General features: G+C 37.3%; 1 protein-coding gene and 1 non-coding gene across 2 annotated transcripts in view; one reads left to right on the forward strand and one right to left on the reverse strand.

Moving 5' to 3' along the window:
• LOC139975249 (uncharacterized) overlaps window positions 1–21,024 on the reverse strand; it is an 89,128-nt gene that overhangs the window by 57,901 nt on the left and 10,203 nt on the right. The window contains exon 2 of the mRNA XM_071982997.1: window positions 5,469–5,629. The gene's annotated coding sequence lies outside the window, so the exon portion shown is untranslated. The remainder of the gene's footprint in view (window positions 1–5,468; window positions 5,630–21,024) is intronic.
• Trnan-auu (transfer RNA asparagine (anticodon AUU)) lies at window positions 13,829–13,900 on the forward strand. The gene has a single exon. It is a non-coding gene; the product is annotated as a tRNA-Asn (tRNA).

Below are 21,024 nucleotides of genomic sequence, written 5' to 3' on the forward strand. Positions count from 1 at the left end.
ATGAACAACAGTGTACGTTGAGAAATTTCCCAGTAATCCATTGGGGTGTATCGAAGTGTTGCTGCTATAGACCTACCTATTAAAAGTGTTTTTACGTTTCCAAATGTCTAAACTATTGGTGACCCCAATTTTCCTTTTGTCTGGGTCACTGATCTAAAATATATAGCGGTTGTATTGACACGCCTTACCTAATCAAAAGGGGATATTTCTGGGAAAACATATTGCATACAGTTTGTGTATAAATGTCGACGTAATGAAATCGGACAGCCCAAGTCAGAACAGGGAGTGGTTCCATAACAACTCCCTGTGGTCAGAGGTGGTATATGCAGCATATCACAACTTCATTTTGACAAAGCAATGCAACGTGTAAACAAAGACAGCCGATCGTACGATCACTTTACAGAAGCATAACGAAAATGTAACCGGAAATCGAAGGAATGTGCGCAAAATAAAGTACATAGTATATAGGTATACTGAAACGCCTTTGTCTGTATAGGCCTACATTGCATTAATCTATACAGGCGTACATTCATAAAGTGATTATCTCGCGACGGCCTCATTCCCGGTTGTTGTGACGTACAAAACGTTTTCTTTGTCATATCCGTATAATGTATACTAGTATACGACTTGGTCGACTTGAGCTTCGCGAATTTCAATTTTCTTCTCGTTTTACGACCTCGCTAAACTGTCGCTGGACGTTTTCAAGTCTATTTAGGCAAACATGCCATTTCTCCGGGTCAAAATACATTCACGTGTACGATGTGCGTACCCCCCCCCCACCCCCCACCACACCCGTTGCCACAACTGACTACTCTTTCCCTCTCTCCTATCACCGTCCAACCGTCAAAAATTTACAAGTACAGTCAGTGGCGGTTCACTGACAGGTCTGTGGCTTACAAGTTGGAGGGGGGGGGGGGAGGTGGAGAGGGCAAGGGGTCGGAATTTGACATATACATTTTAAGATAAAATCCTAATTTTCGAGTTACACCGACCGGATGTTGTGTTGCAGTGTTTCTCTCACCAATAACAATGCATACAAAACTTCGGAAGTATTCGGTCTCTCATAGGAAGTCTTCGTTTTCAATAATCGGTCTTCGGTATAACACTATATCGTATTGCTTACCATAATAAATATTCATGACTTATCTTTAAACCGGTTATTCCCTCGGTAACCTCGTCAATAAACAAGGGCAGCCGTTCATACTGAGTATGTCCTCTTTGATATACTAGGTCAATAATAATGAAAATTCTCAAGTACAGGAACCTTGTTCAGACATGCATGTGTACCTTTCAAATATAGAAGCGTATTTACTGCCCATACACCGCCGACTACATATAGGCCTATGCCTCCTACGGAGCAGTTGAAGTTCCATCGCTGATATCGTATATTATAACGGATATCCCGAAGCTGGCAGTAAATTGAAAAAATAATAATATATTGAAGAGAACAATATTCCACACACAGTTAGCTGAAAAGCCCTTCTCAATATGTTCTCCCTAACTCGAGTAATGTATGGTTCACTGAATCAGGGAAACGAAATCAAAACTGTTTTTGGCTGACTGACTGAACCTTCAATTCGACTCGAGGAATTATTCAATTATCGTCCAGGAAGTAGAACACAGTGGATGGTCTGTTTTGTCATCAGGATCAATGTTCATCAACAGTATTACGGTACTTAGGATATTTTTTATTATTAATTCCGTATTTGATTAGCTGTCAATATTTGCATGTATATTATCAGTATTTCAGCAAAATGCGATTTTTTGTTGTTGATTTTTATCTGTCGATAAGTGATAACAATATTATCGTGAAAAACAAAAGCCATTTTCAGCTGAATTGCCCTGATTATGACATCATTCATAGGCTCTTGCCAAATTCATATAAAAAAATATTTCAATTCCTGCCGACAGGAATGCATTTAACAAAATTCATAATCACTTTATTATACTTATCTAAGTTTTCAACTTTGTCACGACAAATGGAAAACTTGGAACTTTATTGATCGTGTTAATGAACAGATGACAAAAATCACTGTTTATACACTCTTCATTCTAAAGATTGAGAATTTACCCTTTAACCGGTAAATTCAATCTTATCACAGTCGTGCACTGCCACTTAGTGTTGTTCCTATAGAAGAGCTTACAAAATGCTTATCCCCGAGTTCATCCCCTACCTAACCCCTTCTCCTACCTAACCCCTTCTCCTATCAAACCCCTTCTCCTACCAAACCCCTTCTCCTACTTAACCCCTTCCCCAACCTAACCCCTTCCCCTACCTAACCCTTTCCCCTACCTAACCCCTTCCCGTACCTAACCCCTTCCCCAACCTAACCCCTCCCCCTACTTAACCCCTTCACCTATACCTTACCCCTTCCTACCTAATCCCTTTCACCTAACAAACCCCTTCCAACCTAACCTTCCTAACCCCTTCCTACCTCACCCCTTCCCCCTAACTAACCCCTTCCCCTTCCTAACCCCTTCCCCTATAATTGCGAACTAACTGATAAGTTTAAACAGCTCTTAGTCTAAAACTGATTATTTAGGGTATATGCTTTCGTTAGTATTCTCAATGCATTGGCAACACTCTTGTACATACGCGTACAACTTTATGGTTTCTCAATGCATTGACAACACTTTTGTATACGCCTAAAACTTTATGGTTTCGAGTCAACAAAGCATTCCATACAAACAATAGTTAAAACCAGAAAACGAAAACGTTTAGTGGTGCCGAGGCCCAAACATATTCATAGTGTGGTAAGCCATACATGTTAATATTTATGAACCAAACTGAAGAGGATAATATATTGACTAATGCGGCAATATGCAAACCAAGGTACCGCGAATCAGTTATCATGTTGACAAAGTCTATTTATTGACATAGTAAAAAAAAAAACAGATACATGCATGAATATTAATGAGTTGAAATTTTATGATATCATAATCATGTGTCTATACTTACATTGTATTATCCAAGTACAAGTTTTAAGCTAATTAGACATACGATTTTAGAGATATCTGTTTAAGAATTTGTATGTTCACTGATTAATATTCATGATATGACAAAACAACAACACGGTTGATTATTTGCATGTCGTGTGACAAATCTAATATGCAAAGAATGAAAACATTTAGAACATTTGGTTCTTGTCTTGTGTTAAAAAGCATTTTGCACCATTTGAGATAACCTTGAAGCTCGGAGAGTGAAAACTGATAAGGGCCTGCTTGGGTGTGCTTAAAGCAAGACTATCAACTGTTTGAAGCATATTTCATTGCCTATATGACTGTATGTTTGTTGAAGACCTATATATCCCCTTCAAAAAACTAAACTAAACTGAACTCGACCAAACTATGTTCACCAAAAGAAAACCATATGGCATTGCGGAAATCACATTGCATTAATTGTAGCTTAATGTTTAAAAGGTTTTCAGACTTTGACAAATGTTGAACTCATGTGACCTTTGACCCCTACCAATTTCAATATCGTTCTTGCACTCACTTAGCTGGATCTATACATACTAAGTATGAAGTTCAAAACATGTTTTCTTGCGTTATTGTGTTTACAATATTTACAGACTTTGACGTTAATGTTGACCGCAAGTGACCTTTGACCTCCACCAATTTCAATCGGGTTCTTATACTCACCAAACTGGATCTGTATACCATGACCAGACTTTGACCTATGTTGACCCGAAATTGCACATCACAGAAAGGATTGGGTTCTTGTACTCAATAAGACGCCTCCACATACCAAGTATAAAGTTAATCCACCATGAACGATTTGAGTAACGGTGTTTACAAGCGAGTGCCACAGACACACATAAATACACACGCACACTTGTACACAAATATACACACACACCCTCAACATCGCATAGTTTTCTTTTACCTCCGACAAGGAATCAAATAGAATATACCCAATTATAACAATCTTCCAGTCATTGCTTCTTTGGTATTGTGTTTTGATGACCACAATGCGCGTCCGTAGGTTTATGATTGCTTCCGATTGCTACAGTTGTTATTAATATATTAGCTTTGGATACCGTTAAAATTGTTCCGTCCGTTTTAGAGTCATTCAACTTAATGTGAAGGACTCAAATATTGGGTATAACGGAAGATATGACTCAATACCAAAGAAAGGTACGGTATACCGCCAGTGGCAGTGCAGGGAAAGAAAGGGCGGTATACCGCCAGTGGCAGTGCAGGGAAAGAAAGGGCGGTATACCGCCAGTGGCAGTGCAGGGAAAGAAAGGGCGGTATACCGCCAGTGGCAGTGCAGGGAAAGAAAGGGCGGTATACCGCCAGTGGCAGTGCAGGGAAAGAAAGGGCGGTATACCGCCAGTGGCAGTGCAGGGAAAGAAAGGGCGGTATACCGCCAGTGGCAGTGCAGGGAATGAAAGGGCGGTATACCGCCAGTGGCAGTGCAAGGAAAGAAAGGGCGGTATACCGCCAGTGGCAGTGCAGGGAAAGAAAGGGCGGTATACCGCCAGTGGCAGTGCAGGGAAAGAAAGGGCGGTATACCGCCACTGGCAGTGCAGGGAATGAAAGGGCGGTATACCGCCAGTGGCAGTGCAAGGAAAGAAAGGGCGGTATACCGCCAGTGGCAGTGCAGGGAAAGAGAGAGAGGAAGTACCGCAGTAAAACACATTGCAACATACTCATCTATAACTATGTCAGTTCATTGGTATTAATTATTGCTTAATTATCGATTGTTGTTTATATACGCTATATACGACTGGGAAAAATACTATACGTAAATTAAAAAAGAATCGAAACCTAATCGATAAGTATGAGCGAGAGATGTAGATATAAGTTGTTATTGTATGAGATTATTTAGACAATTGTCTGCGAGATAAGAAGAAAATAAGCTGCTAGAAGTAAACAAAGATCCTTATAAAGATCCTCGATAAGGCAGTGGAGATAGGAAAATGTGTGTCAGCGAGGAACGAAGCAAAGGGTGGCGCACAGAGTCGGTTGATCTGGCATGGCAAATAAATGAAAAATGTTTCAGGTCAGAAAATACATAGGCCTATTGATACAGTGTTAGATTTACGGACTTTAATTTTTTTTATGATGGAAGTACGCTTCATTCGTCACTCTGCTAAGATAACCTTCCAAAACCCACTCACCGACATCTCTTTCCGGCAAATTTCGTGTTCCGTCCCAATGTGTATGTCGAAGTATTTATAAACCATCAGACTAGAGTAATATATATATATATATATATATATATATATATATATATATATATATATATATATATATATATATATATATATATATATATATATATATATACATATATATATATACATATATATATATACATATATATATATATACATATATATACATATACCTATATATTACATATATATATATACCTATATATATATACCTATAGGAATACCACTGTTTACCACCACAGAACATATGTGGAATGTAACCGACGTAAAAGATACGGTACTCACGCTTCGTTTGGTAAAGCAGTAAGCCTGCCTGGAGTAACTAGGATCGGCCTTGTATAATTGTGTGTGTTTGTGCCTTCACTGCGACAGACACGCGGAAATTCGGTTCAGAGACTGAAGGAACTGTTGTGTAATCCTACAGTTGATCAGATGTCAGCGAAAACCTACAAGGAGAAAACAGCAAATGCGATAATATAATGAGGTTTCCGACGAATTCAAATGTAGCTATTATAAATTCTTATCAATATTTATAGTCATGTTGGGTTACGGCACAATGCAAATGAAGAACTAAAATGAGACGGAAAAAAGGGGGTGAGGGGGGGGGGGGAGAACCAGCAGGGAGTGATTAGATCACGAACTTTGGGAAATGCGAACTGTTATAATAATCATTCACGCCATTGTAATACTGCATCCACTCACACAACAACATTTTATGTCGCCGAGACATCTGTAATTGGTCGTGGTTATCACATAGGATTGGATATTCAATTCGGATAGTAAAAAACAATATTTATTTATAGATTCAACTCATTACGTTGCTTTAAGTTTGAGTAGAGCGATTCCATTCTTCTTGACGCTCAGGTAATTGACTCGTGTATATAGCTGTGTGTTATCTCTCTGGGAAACACACACTTTACAAAATAATTGTTGACTATCTGTTGACATATAGTAACACACAGTACACAACACTATCGTGGCCATTTTATTCGAACGTCTGTATAATCATAACCCGTGACACTGCCAATTAGACAATTGGAAACAAGACACAAGAGGTATGACACACAGACACACGTACACACCCACGTATGGTAGGCCCTTTGGGACAAATATACCATACTATATATACGCGTTTATAATTAACACGTGTATATATACGCGAATTAATACGCGTATATACGATACTGATTGGCTAATAATATATACGCATATATATATTCGAATTAACACGTGTATATATTCGAATTAATATGCGTATACATTCGATTTAATACCACCATATATAAATCGGCATTCTGATTGGCTAATAATATATAAGAGTATATATTCGAATTAATATGCGTATATATTCGAATCAATATGCGTATATGATCGATGGGTTACGGCAGAATGTCAAAATTCGGGCTGGATAATGGCATGAATAGGTTGCGGACCGCTGATTTAACCTATACCAGCGACTTCGTATAGCACGAACCGATCATAGACAATATCTTAATTGTCTGAACTCAGACATCGGCTTACACGATTTGCGGCACCTACTCGCTCCCTTCCAGAAAACACAAAAGCTTCGGCAAAATCAAATTTGCATCGTATACTACCGCAAGACAAACAAAGGAACAGCGTGGGTTAAAAATGTATGAAATATCACAAAACAAAATCCCGTGTAGTCTTCAAAAAAAAAAAAAAACTATAGACGGTATAAAATCTGCAAATGATGGCATAGAATTTCTCAAGGTTTAAATCCAATAATATATTTCATGGTACCCGCATCATCGCATTACATACTGAGAAATGGTTGGAAAAGTTGTAACGTGGAATGAAGAAAAAAGGAATATGAAATCTCTCCATACCGTTCCTATATATAGGTTCGGAGATATAAATATACGCTAATATACGTCCTGTTCAAACTGACAACATTAAACTATACACAACACTGTAACAAACACACCACTCAACTTATACCAGCGACTTCGTATAGCACAAACCGATCAAAGACAATATCTTAATTCCCTGACATCGGCTTACACGATTTGCGGCACCTACTCGCTCCCTACTCAACTTAAACCCAGAATAGTTTGAACGTACAGAGGGGCATATATTAAAGTAAATATGGTTTAGATTTTTTCTTAATATCTAACACTTTTAACAGATCATCATATTTAGTAAATCCTGCAGTGCGAGTGCAATCCAAAATTAGAAGAGATGAATGGAATTGAGTCAAATCAAGGAAGTTCCTTGTAGATCCCTTCTTGGTCCAATGGATACACCTAGAGAGATAAATTACGCACTATAGATGTACAAACAGATTCCGTTCACATGTAGACGGCACGTGTTCACGTGTAGCCGTTTCAGTGTAGCCTTGTAGCCATGTAGCCGTTCACTATAGCCTTGTGTTTACTGTGACCATTACTGGATTGTCTAGCATATTTGAAAGGTTCTGATAAAACATACTCATCAAACTCCCATAATTATGTATGAATATGCATGATATACATCATTAGAATGCATCACACAATTTTATGTCATTTTTGGCGTTCCATCCATTTGCACATATTTATGCTATGTCATCGATGACACAATGCTATAGTAATCAATAACATTCACACAATTTTTTCATCAACCAATAACCAACATACTGTCCATATTATAACCTATTACATATATGGTTTGTTTTGAAACGTTTTACATGGCGGAAGACGTTTACAAAAATTAATTGCCTTATAAACTGTCGTCATTCGCGCCATTTTCTTTCTCTGTCTCGTACATTTATTTTTTCCAGATTGAGAGTAGAAAATGCTTATAGCCTAGTTTCCACAGCGGTTTCCGGATTTTGCGACCACTTATTTCAGTCATGCATAATGTCACGCAATGTGGAAACTGTATAAACGTAAGGTAATTTAAGGCGATGAATCACTTTACAAAATACATGCACGTTTTGCAGGAACATTAAAGGATCACCAAATAAACCGACTATTTGTCATTTAAAGTCATTTGTGTACAGTATATATATATATATATATATATATATATATATATATATATATATATATATATATATATATATATATATATATATAATATCCGGTATCCAAAAAGATTGTTCCGAGAATAGCATTAAAAATAATTGAGACTACAAATTGACGATATTATATACTTAAAAGACTTAAGGAGATTTTCTGTGGCAGGAATTAATCAGTCATTGAGAAAAGTCTAGGTTTTATCATGACAGGGCGTTGCACATCTTGTACACAACTTCTATGGAACGCCCGCCACCTCGGACACTTCGTCTTTTAAACCTTTTCGATCGTTTCAAGTCTCAACTTAAAATCCATCTTTTTAACACGTATTTTAGTGTCTGATCTTGTATTTCTTTGTCTTAACCTTGTCTTGTATTAGTTTCATAACTTCCATTATCATAACTCATACATGGAAAATGAAATATCTCAAGCTGCTAGTTCATCCATACATCTAATTCTACACGCTGCTAGTTCATCCATACGTCTAATTCTACACGTCCTGTTACCTTTTTGACCAGAGCAACCTCGTCCTTATTCCAAGAAATATTTTCATATCACGGATGGTCTGCATGTGACGTCATCATGATATATGCATGTTCTCGGCCATTAGGAGCTCTTTCCTTTCGACGACATATAATTATTTAATTTGATTTTGCCTTGAAATGTGATATTTTCAGTATGTGGAATGTTTGCAATTAATGTACTCAGTCAATTCAAGCTTTGATTAAATACAATTTTCTGTTTTACAGGAGAACTCTTTCTTCGTAATTAGGTCAATTAGTTGTACATTATATAAAGCAGGAAAACAAAGACATGTTTGTTTCGTTGCCATGGTAATGTAGATAATGTTGCTGATGTAAGAGGTAGCTTGTGTATATTGGCTTAGTCTCACTCCGCATTTAAAAGAATAGTCCAGGACAAAATTTCTTTTTGATATGTTAAAGAGGAACAAAATCTAAGCATTCTTGTGAAATTTGCATTCAATTTCTATGTACCGCTTTTTGAGATATTGACAGTTGAAGTTATCTGATATTCCACCAAAAGTGAACTTGAAGCAAACAGGTGTGATGTCTATTGATTTGACCTTGGATTGGATAGGGTTCCTAGCCTTTGCCTAAAGGGATAAAATACCAATACCCATGGTGCATTCACAATATGGATGCATCCAATTGTGGAGTGTAAAACTAGACGTAAATTTTACAACAAAACATAGAGATTTGATTGGCGCATGATCTGTGGGCGGGGCTTCCCAAATTTTGAGTGAAGTTTGCAGAATATACGGACTCGTTAAAAAAAATCTGGCGAATTTTATTCAGCTCAAAATGTTTAACGACAAATAACCCAATAGAAACAATGATTATTACTAGTATGAAATAAAATTGCATAGAACGGTGTTATTTTCACTGAGATTTTAGGGCAGTAAGCTGGAAAAGGTCGAAGTTAAAATTTGGCAAACACACATTGAGACTTTAATTCATTGTTTATAAATTTGAATACCCTAAATTCCTAAAACAAAACCTGTTTTTTGTTCAATTTTCATGCAAGCTTTCTTGGACGATATTGAACATCATCTGATAGTGACAAAGTTTTAGTTCAACGTCTAAAACATGTTGTTTGAGGGCATTAGAAATGTTTCCGGTGAGTTTTGTGTTGCATCGGAGGGGCATGCATAACGGTCTGTATGTTAGACTAGGTAGTCCAGTCGCTTCAATTGTGACGTAGAATATAAATCCAGCATATTTTTTGAACGGGTTGCCTATAGTTATCGTTATGTTGCTGTTGTTGTTATGAACACATATATAGATGGCGTTGAAGATAATACTGATAAGTGAAGGGTACGCTGAAAGGTATACACAAACTGTGAACGGGAAAGACAATATTTTACACTTTACAAAAACATCGTAAACCAGTTCCTTATTCTTTTCTCTCTTTTTTCTTTCTCTCTTGATTTCCTTTGGTTGTTTTATTTCGGGACGAAGAATCATACAAATATGTATAATGGGATCATACTAAATATACAAACCATACCATCAGAATTATTGACAAAGCCCACCGCCCACGATCGCTTTGAACGCCCACGCATATTTGAACAAATAAATAGATTAACGTGTACGGGGGATTTATACTTCGGGAGTTCTTATAAAGGATACAGGATTGTAAAAGAAAAACGTGTCATTTATCCAACAACCTTAGGCTTGTGACTCTTAAAGTTTACAATGTCGTTACAGAATGAGAGGGAGGAAGACAAAACAACTGGGGAAAGAAGAAGAAGAAGAATGAAAAGAAGAAGAAGATGAAGATGGCAAAAAACAAAAAAAAAATCTAGTTAAAGCAAAGGTGTTTGACCTGTATTATTCAAATGAACTGGTTGTTTACAAAACCTAAAGCTCTAAGTGCACACTTAACTTTTCTTTCAATTTTAACTTTAAAACGTTAAAGGAAGTTTGATCTTTATATGTTATGGTCCAAGAAAAAAGTAAAATTTGAGTACATGCGATGTTTCTTCTAATATTCCGTTATTTATAATAATCACCTTTTAAGATATATACTCAATCTTTCGAATACCATTCAACTACATTGACGATAAGGTCGGTCGGCTCCTTAGTATACATGCAAGGCCTAAATGTTAGTGTTGCAACCATTGTTTTATAAATTCAAATAAAATCCACCAAAACATATCCTTTTAGCTTGATTTAATTAAACCATGGAAATTCTACTATACTCTGACTAAAATAATCCAGCTTCCTTGACTGACATCGAACACTTGATACATCCTTGACCAATTTGTCCTGCATGTATTATAAACATGTCCTACGAGACTATAAAGCTCTGATCTCTCCCTCATTGCTCATTGAGGGTTCGGTTGCACTTGAAGAAGTAACCTATGCTAATGACCTGTTTATTAGACTATTTAGTCCGGTCACTTTAAACAATGAACCTCAGTTGTTATGAAGGGTAATTCTCTCTGAAGTAAACAGTTTTATAGAAATACAACCAGGACGGCTTTTTTGTTTTGTCTTTTTGAACGGTTTACAACATATCAAAAAGTTTGTGCCTGTAAATTTCATTGAAAAAAAAACAGTTTTCCCCACTGAGCTTAGTTAGCTATTCTTTGTTTGGCTGAGTTATGATTCAACCATAACCGGAGAGACTTCAGCACAAAAAATACATCTTTAAGCTATTTTCTCTTGAATAATGTCACGCTCAAGTTACACCACGTTTCCTTACTGCTAATTTATATTTTGCGTTGATCTACACTTAAAGGGATAGATAGGTCGTTATCGTTCACCGGCTTTATAGTGACACATGTATATAGCCGACGTGTTGTTTATGTGACAATGGAATGTGTATCACACTGTAAAATATTATATAGTGAAAATAGATCCTGTCATGTTTGGGTTAGCTTATTTATAATGTACTTGCAAGATCTCTTGCGACACTGCATATAAGAAAAAATCGTTTCAAGTGGCAATTGGTGGCATGTTGCCATATGGTGCCAACTTGCGGGTACGGTAATTTTTGCCCTTTGTATTTCTGGTTACCATGGCAATTTTCAGGAAGAAAGCCTCAAATGACATGTTTATAATGAGTGACGAATTTGACAAGGACAAATGATGTAAAATACTAATGTCTTAGAATGGATGCTTTCTGTTGTTTTAATGACTTCAAGTTAGAGGAACATGTTTTGGTGGAGTTATGATAATTAAACATAAACAAACAAACAAAGTCGTCATCAATTTAGCCTTAAAGGAGCATTCCACAGATTTAACATAAAGCCTATCTTAAAGGTGAATTTCTTGAAAACAGGAAGGGCTAAACAGACACATCACACATAACTAGCATTCAAATTGTCCTTTTTATTGGACTATCAGCATATCAATCCAAAAGAAATTCTGCCTAAAATCAACCTAGAGGCTAGAAATACCTTCAAGTTAAGCGTTGCCATGATTACTTCCACAATAAGATATGGAGTGGCTTCTGTTGTCACTGTTATTGTTGGTTATTGTTGATCTTGGGTTTTGTTACTCCATTGTAAGGAACTTCGTTTAATTAAAACAGTTGACTTTGTTTGCATGCATGGACGGTAACGGTGCACACATCCGCCACGACTTTACACACTGAAAGATAAGTACGGTATGCACTCCATATAAGGTTCCTTATATTTACTGTAGTTCACGGGGCTGATATTCACCACATCTAATGAATAAGAATGACTGATTACCATTCACGTACAAACGTACAAACCTTTGCAATTTATATGTTATGCCTTCGACATGTTCGTAGCAGATATATTCATTGGCAAAGGGCAGTGTGTTCCATTATCTATGTCACGTTGAATTGAAATACTTCGGCTTATGCGTGGCGTTCGTGCGGTAACATGATACAATTTACTATACGAGTGCGCATGCGGGTTAATATTGTGTATGTGTTATAAAACACAATTGAGGGTATACCATTATACTCTTGAGAATTTGCAAAGTATTCACGTATTGCCTTATAAACAATTTATAGGACGTAAACCTGACATTACATTGTAACATACGACGATATGCTCGTATATATACATCCGCAACATCAAGGGTAATAGACGTTTCACTCTCCTTACCTCTTGAAATGTAATCAGGTGTTGTCATAGTTTGGACAGTTTTGTCCTCATTTATGCAAAGTCGTTCACCTGATCAAAGAAGTGAACTCATCTATATCTAGGACTATAGCTAAGAGGAGTATATGTCATCCTAGAAACGTCAAACGTTGTTTGTTTCGAATTCATAGTTCACTTTCTATACGTACTTACGCCGAGTCATGCCTCATGCCATACAGATGGAAAGAGTTGGAATTGTTTCAATTTTACTTTTTGAAATTTGAAGTGCGACGTGCAAACATTGAAAGGCGTGGATTAAAGCATCATTTGAGCCATTCGTCAACTGTTGTACGACTTTTCAATCGAGCACAGCTGCGATATCGTAGCAGTGTATATGAACAACATGTACAGCTACATAGGGGTTTGTGCATGGTGTGGGCATAATCTGATCTTATAAAAGTATTCCACATCTTGCCAAAAATCAAGGACTAAAAAGATATCCTGATCGTGTCACTACGTCAAATAGTTTCCAGAAATCGTGGAATACAAAAAATAAACCGATAACATTCTCCACGGGAAAACATTTTTGGAATATTTTGTTGTTGCTACCAATCTATGTCATCGGGCTATCTTTGGAGAGCTTTATCACTGACTTAATTTCAGACCGTTGTAAAACACTCAGCTATTTTCAGCATACCGATAGTATCACAACACGAAAAGGAAACACATCTGTCGTACAGGGGAGCTCACTTTTCTTTTCCGATTTCCGAAGCTAAGTAGCTTCCCTGGGAGTTTTGTAGGCTTGCTGCCAAGTTGCCAAGATAATAATCCGGAATCCTCCAATAACAGAATGTCACTCGGATTCGTTATGCTGGCTATTGTACTTAATAGCCAGGAAGGCTATACTACGGCGTACCATGGTACTGGGAATGCAGCTCTTGTTGGTTTACGAACACATGCATGAGTACATAGGCTATATATAGACAAACGCCTACAGTGGAATTACGACCTTCCTTACCGGTTTCGAACCTCTGGACATACAATCAGCGTCCATAGCCTAGTGGTTAGGGTGTCCGCATATTAAGCGGGAGGCCTGGGTTCGAATCCCGGTGGAGGCTGGAAGTGTTTGCACTGTTCTTGATTTTCCAACTCATTACGATTTCAAAAGAGACCGTAATGAGAGAAACAAAGAGCATTATGAAAGCACGTGTGTAAGTAAATGGAAAATGACGTTGTTTATATACATATATTTATATATATATATATATATATATATATATATATATGTATATATATATAAACAACGTCATTTTCGATTTACTTACACACGTGCTTTCATATTGCTCTTTGTTTCTCACATAACGGTCTCTATTAATGTCAAGATTGAATTTGGCTTAAGTATCATTGAACCCGGAATAACAATAACATAACTCGTACAGAAACGTGAAGCCTGCAGTGTCAGCCTGATTTAATGAATAGCACGATGAGTTTTCAACTTTCGATTCCATTATACCGTAGAGATTTTATTACGAACACGTTATATTATACCAATCATTAAACAAATTATTGTGATACCGATGTACTTTGTTTAACGACTTATGCATGTCAATGTATTGAAAGTTATAAATAGAAGCAGTACCATAACCAAATATATGTAATGATGGTCCGTGAGAAATGAGACCGAAAGAGACATATTAGTTAGCCATATAACAATGAAAATATAACCATTAACATGGCGCCAATTGAAATGCAATTTCGAATGTGTCTCTACAATGATATTGTAGCCTATGATAAACAGTATTGAACAGACATAGAGAGATAAATTAGTGTAGGGTAAAGTTGACCACATTTTATTATTTCCTCTTAAAACAAGAATCCAGTTTAGCTGATATATAAAGGGCGCAAGCACTACTTTTGTCCTGCTGAGGTGGGGGGGGGGGGGTTCTCATATGGAGGGTGCTTAGGTTCTCAATGGTGTTATATTTTGAAACTTTTGATACACTGTTGAATCAATTTTCGACTGTTTAAGTGGCACCGTCGATGCATCTTATATGCTTATGTTATGTTTTTAATGTTTTAATTACTTAAGCTTTTTAATTGAGATTTTGTCAATCTTTCCGCGGACATGTAACTTCCCGTACAGTGTAAGACATTTTATAAACTTCTATCACTTACTTAATGTATACACCGATGAGCTTGCTTGTTTTACGCAGATATTTTAGAAAAGAACACCATTACAGCTGTGTGTGTGAGGGAGTGGGTGTACATGTAGGCCTCACAACTGGTGACATGGGACAAAGGAAATTCCTGTCACCAGTTGTCGAACAATAGAGAACAATAGTCATCGGTTGTCCAGACAAAGGGATTTAATAAAGGGAAATTCCATCGGTTGTAGCTAATATAATAGAAAACTAGTTTGTGTATCTGTGTATATGTGTGTGACGGCTAGCTTGTAAACACGATATCTCAAAAACCACAAGTTAAATTAATGTCATATTTGGTAGGTAGATGCACCATGATGTGTAAATGTATACCCGAGTGTCAACAACCAAAAGTTGAATCAATTGCATACTTAGTAGGTGATGCCCTATGACGTGTATATGTGCCCTATCGTTTTTCGTTCTCATATATATTAATGAGTGGGCGGGGCTTGACATGCGTGCGTGGGTGTGTGTGTGAGGTGTGTCTTTGATACGCACGTTAAGACATGAGGTATAAATCAAATACGTACCAGTGCATAACGTGTACTATAGTACAGTTTTTGTTTCGTAGTCACCATAGCACCATAGTTTAAACATTGCGGTTCAATGGGTTTACGATAGAAAGATTATTTTCATTTAAGCTGACTTCTATTTTACCCGAAAAAGTCAACAAGCTGAGACAATTTAATTGTTTGTAAATTCTCCCTCTTTCTCTCTCACTGTTTTTCTATAATATATTATAATTATATATATTTCTTTAATTCCTGCTTTGTCTTTTCCGTTTGTCATTTGTTTAACAGTCTTTTGTCAAACTCGTCACAGGCGTCGTGACGTAGCTGCACGTTAATCGATTTTGTTGATAGGATCTAGGTTTATACAAATTACTGAAACTGTGGTTAACTCGTCGTCCAATCCTGTTTGCCTAGGGGTGACGAATGAGGTCAGATTATATGTAGAAAGATCCCGGAGATTTCATTTGTCAAATAATCTCCTTTCGTAACGAATCGTTTTAAAGAATACGGTCGGCATATGAAAGACAGAGCACAAATTGATCGTGGTTAAAACATACCGCACAATATCTAACCAATTCATTTTCATGTACGGTATTACCGGACATGTCTAGTGTTTGATAAATGGTGAGGTTATAACGAACGTGAATCTTTTCATTCATTAAAGGGATATCCCGTGCATAAATCCATTGCTTAGTTCAATAATTGCCGGATATATCTTTTTCAACTTTTGGTCAAACACCACATCCACATGGCACCTTCGATGGCAGAGATATGCTTTTTTTCATAATTAGGTAGTGTCATTGCCATTGCATCGGGCAACAACAGAGTAAAATAATGTCACTTTAATGTACATTAATAAATGTCAATTTAAATCGATATCTAACAGTTTATTAAATTGAAATATACCGATTTATTTCACTTAGGGTCATTTGAAATTGACATCTACCCGTTTTCTAATACGTTTCATATACCAATTTAAATTAACATATACCGATGTAAATTAACTATATATATACCGATTTAAATTAAAATATTATTCCTAAATAAACTGGTAGCCTATATATCTCAATTTAAAGTAATATAAGTCGATTCAATTTGACATAGGCCTATACCGATTTAATTTGGTGTATATGTTGATTTCCATTGATCTGATACAAAATGGCCCGCCATAGTTCTCTGCTCTGAGCAATCTACGTTATACTCACATATAATAATTAGCCTACTACCAATATGTGCGGTTATAACGTGTGTTGACTGAAATGAACCAATTGAATTGAGTATAATAATAACCGCCAGTATTACCGTTCTTACTAAAATCATACGCGTTGTATACTGTAAACATCATATGTGTACTACGAACCAACATGAATTTAATTAATGTGTTTTCGAAGCGGGCTTCGTATTTTGATATCATGTAATCCTAGATTTTTATATATAGTGATACTATACTTTCATTGGTCTAAAGGGGTTTTCCCTACGTTCGTAATAAAGTTGTATTTGTCTTTTTGTCAGTGTTTTATATTTATTTATTTATATCGGAGTGTTTATTTATATATGGGCGCTTTAATTCGATATTACAATTACATACTGTCACAACGGATGATAGAACCGTATATACGTCAGCAATATTTTTTTAAAGTTATTAATAAACCAGTCCAAATTGTAATTGATATCGCTACAAAGCGGAGGTTTGCATCAGCTCAGAACAACACCCAGCCCCCCCCCCCTCAGCCCACAATATTTGCTTGACTGTTAGTACATTGTTAGATACCAACGTCATACATATAGTAATGATATGTTAAACTAAGTAATTTTCCGATTTATCAAATGATATGAGAGCATATTAGCCACCCCATACAAAGCATGATACCTACACACGGTAGCACCCTATTCAGATTATGTAGCCTAACCGATAGGCTATAGCATATCCATTCGCACACATCGGGGGGGGGGGGGGTGGGGGGTGCTTGAATCGTGACATCGTAAGAAATCTTCGCAATTTCGGAGGGTTTAGGTATAATTACCGTAACATTTTTTGTACCCGCATGGTAGTTACCATGGAAACTGATGTCATCGATATGCAAACGTCAGTGCATGCATGTGGAGAGTGTAGGTATCATGTGTGCAATTTAATTCAGGTCGAATACTGCAAACATACAATTATTTCCCTTTAATGTTTATCAAGTTAGATCATCATACTTCAGTTTTCCCAAAACAGCCAATATGATTAGACACATGAACGGCAGGCATAGGTTGATAAACATATTATTATAGTGGCTCTCAGAGACTGCCGAGAATTGTAAACTTAGATTCAGTCTTGAATCCCTCGATACAAAGAGACACCTTCCAATATAGGCTAATTGGTGTCGGATTTGTATGTGCAGGATCCGCACGAGTAATTGTGAAGGATCGCGTACATAGTGTATCCAGGAGAAAACAGAACTGGGCTAATATTTACATGTACTGCTAAACCACCTCTAATAATATTTGAATAAAACAATACTTCAATTGTTTCGAGGATCACAAAAGAGAATTATCTAGAATATGTGGTACTTGGGGGAAATGTAAGCCGACATATATATACTAACGACCAGTTACGATGAGGGGGGGGGGGGTGTGGGGAGAGGTGGGGTGGGCAGGGGACGACAAGGAGCGTGAAAGTGTCCCACAAATGACTTGGGGCCGGGCGTCAATGAAGGGGGGCGGGTTTGTGTGATCAGGTCAGGTCCTCCGCTCATTAGAAAAAATTCTTGGCAAGCCAATGTACCCTGAATTTATGAAGACCTTCGCAAAGGATCACCAAATAGGGCGGGGTACAGTGACGTTATTGTCTCCCGGGGGCCCAAACCAGGTAGTTGAGGAATTTAGATTCAATTCTCAACATTTCGTCGTCCAAAAAAGGCTGGAAACTAAAATAAAATGTATTATACTATAGTTTAACTTGACCTATGAAGTACGGTAGTCATATACATTGCTATTCGGTTTGTGGGACATGACATAAATCTACATATCAAATCAACTCCGCTATAGGTATATCTGGTATTAAATTTGAAGAGGTTAAAGACTTTGGTAAATTGCCGATTACACTTGATGAGGGGAGTTTAACTTTAAACCACTTTAACGACAATAACATTGTATAGCCTTTGTGACTGCTCCGCGCAGTGTCGCATCCGTGTGTCATATCGTATGTGCATATGACGTTTTATTTCCTGCGAAAGGAAACACATACTTTTGCACAAAGTTCAGAAGTTGATTACTTTTCTCTACGTATTCTCGAGATGTTTAGTCGTCTCCCCCTCTGCGGAAATAAATTCACTAGGGAACCTTTATATACATTAGTATTACAAGATATGCTATGCGGCAGCTCAATAACTATGGAACGCAAAAAGGGCCACGATATATGACGTTGTGCCTAAAATATACGTCGTCGTACTGAAAAATATTTGTCGCTGTACCTAAAATATATACATCGCTGTATCTCTTAAATATACGTTATGGTACCTAAAGTAGAAGTCGCTGTACTGAAAGTATATGTCGATGCTGTTAGCAGAAATGGTGGTGTATTGCTAAGGCCCTTATCTAAGGTGCTCGTGTTCAAATAAGGAAGATTTGTAGCAGTGTCTGGAAGCAACACCAATGTCATAGTAAACCGCGCGGCAGGCTTTACACGTCGCCATACCGTACGTGTTTATCGTAACAACATCACCATACCAGTATGAACCAAATGTTACGCAAAGCCCCGCCCATTAATTGATATTCATGAGAACCAAGAACAATAGGGCACATCTACTCATCATATGGCATCTATCTACCAAGTATGGCATTGATTCAACTTGTGTTTGTTGAGATTTCGTCTTTACAAGCTGTGTTCGACGATTTTCCATTAAGCCCCAGACACTCATGAATATTAATGAAGAAAATATTGTTGTTTGCAAAGAACACGTACTTACTATGTAGTTATACATCACCATGCCAAGTATGAACTAAATCGGACATGCGATGAGGAGATATTGACATTTGAAGAAGTTTATGTCAAGCCCCGCCCACTCATTAATATAGATGAGGACGAAAAACAACAGGGCACATATACACGTCATAGGGCATCACTTACTAAGTATGAAATTGATTCACCTTTGGTTGTTGACACTCGGATAAATTTACACATCATGGGGTATTCCTACCTACCAAATATGACATTAATTCAACTAATTGTGGTTGTTGAGATATCGTGTTTACAAGCTAGCAGTGACACACATATACCCAGACACACGCAAACTTATTTTCTATTTTATTAGCTACAACCGATTCCATCCGTCTGCCTGGACAAACGATGAATATTGTTCCCTATTGTTTGACAACTGGTGGCAGGTATTTCTGTTGTCCCATGTCACCAGTTGTAAGGCCTAGACATGTACACACACACGCACGAATGCCTTCGATATCGTAACCAAACATGGTTACTGGCGCAACCCTTGCACCTAGACCTAATTATATAGACCTTAGTTATAATCTTAATATGCCGCAGTATGCACCATATCATGTCTCAAAATTAACGCCTCCTTTACACCTTTCTAAACTACTGGATCCACCCCCCCCCCGCCCCTTGATGTACGCCTTGATGGACTGTGTATACTCGTGTTTGTGTGTGTTCGTAGCACATTGCCATTACTCCCCACACAAAAACACACACACGCATATACGCATACAGTTGACCATGTAATCATAGGGGAACGGTTTGCTGCTGAGATGTCATAACTTATCACCCGGCGATGTCATTATGTGTCGATGTATATAAAGCTATTACTCAGTTACAGCGTATTGAACAAAGTACGTGCTTGCTTTCGTTTCCTATAACCGAACTCGGTCTTACAGATATAGCTTATGTGTGTTATACTGCTACAGTCATTCCTTCACGTCTTTAACATTCCTCCTGGGGTATAAATACGGTTTCTTTTGAAGTCAGTATAAGATTCATTCCAAAATTCTCCCTGCTGGGCTCATAACTCTTTCACTTTTCTCCCCATTGATCTCCCTATTCCCTAGACGAGCTTTGACGGTGAAAAATAAACACGCCCTACCCATACACACAAACACAAATGTATGCCTACCTACCTGCCAACCTACCCCCCCCCACCCACACTATCACTATTATGTATGTACGTGTGTGTGTATGTATGTATGTATACGAGAAGATGTAGACCGATCCTACGATTAAATATGTAATGACATTCCTTATCCAGTACCTTTCTTTTTCAAATTAAGGCTTTTTAGTTTTTTCGATACTTCGCTTTTAGAAGTACTTAATCTACACTCGATAGCGAAACAAATTGGTAAAAGGATAATTAATAAGTTATTAATTAATCGTGACATCTTATATCGTAAAATAAACACACATGTCCATGTCACGTAGAGCAAAGTAATATTTATAGCATATGGTCTGAGTTAAGAGGATTTTAAAACAAACTATATCTTTTACATAAACAACTGGCATTAGTTGCTCTTATCAAATTATGTGTGTTTTTTGGGGGA

Source organism: Apostichopus japonicus, chromosome 10, assembly GCF_037975245.1.
Source record: "Apostichopus japonicus isolate 1M-3 chromosome 10, ASM3797524v1, whole genome shotgun sequence".
NCBI lineage: Eukaryota > Metazoa > Echinodermata > Holothuroidea > Aspidochirotida > Stichopodidae > Apostichopus > Apostichopus japonicus.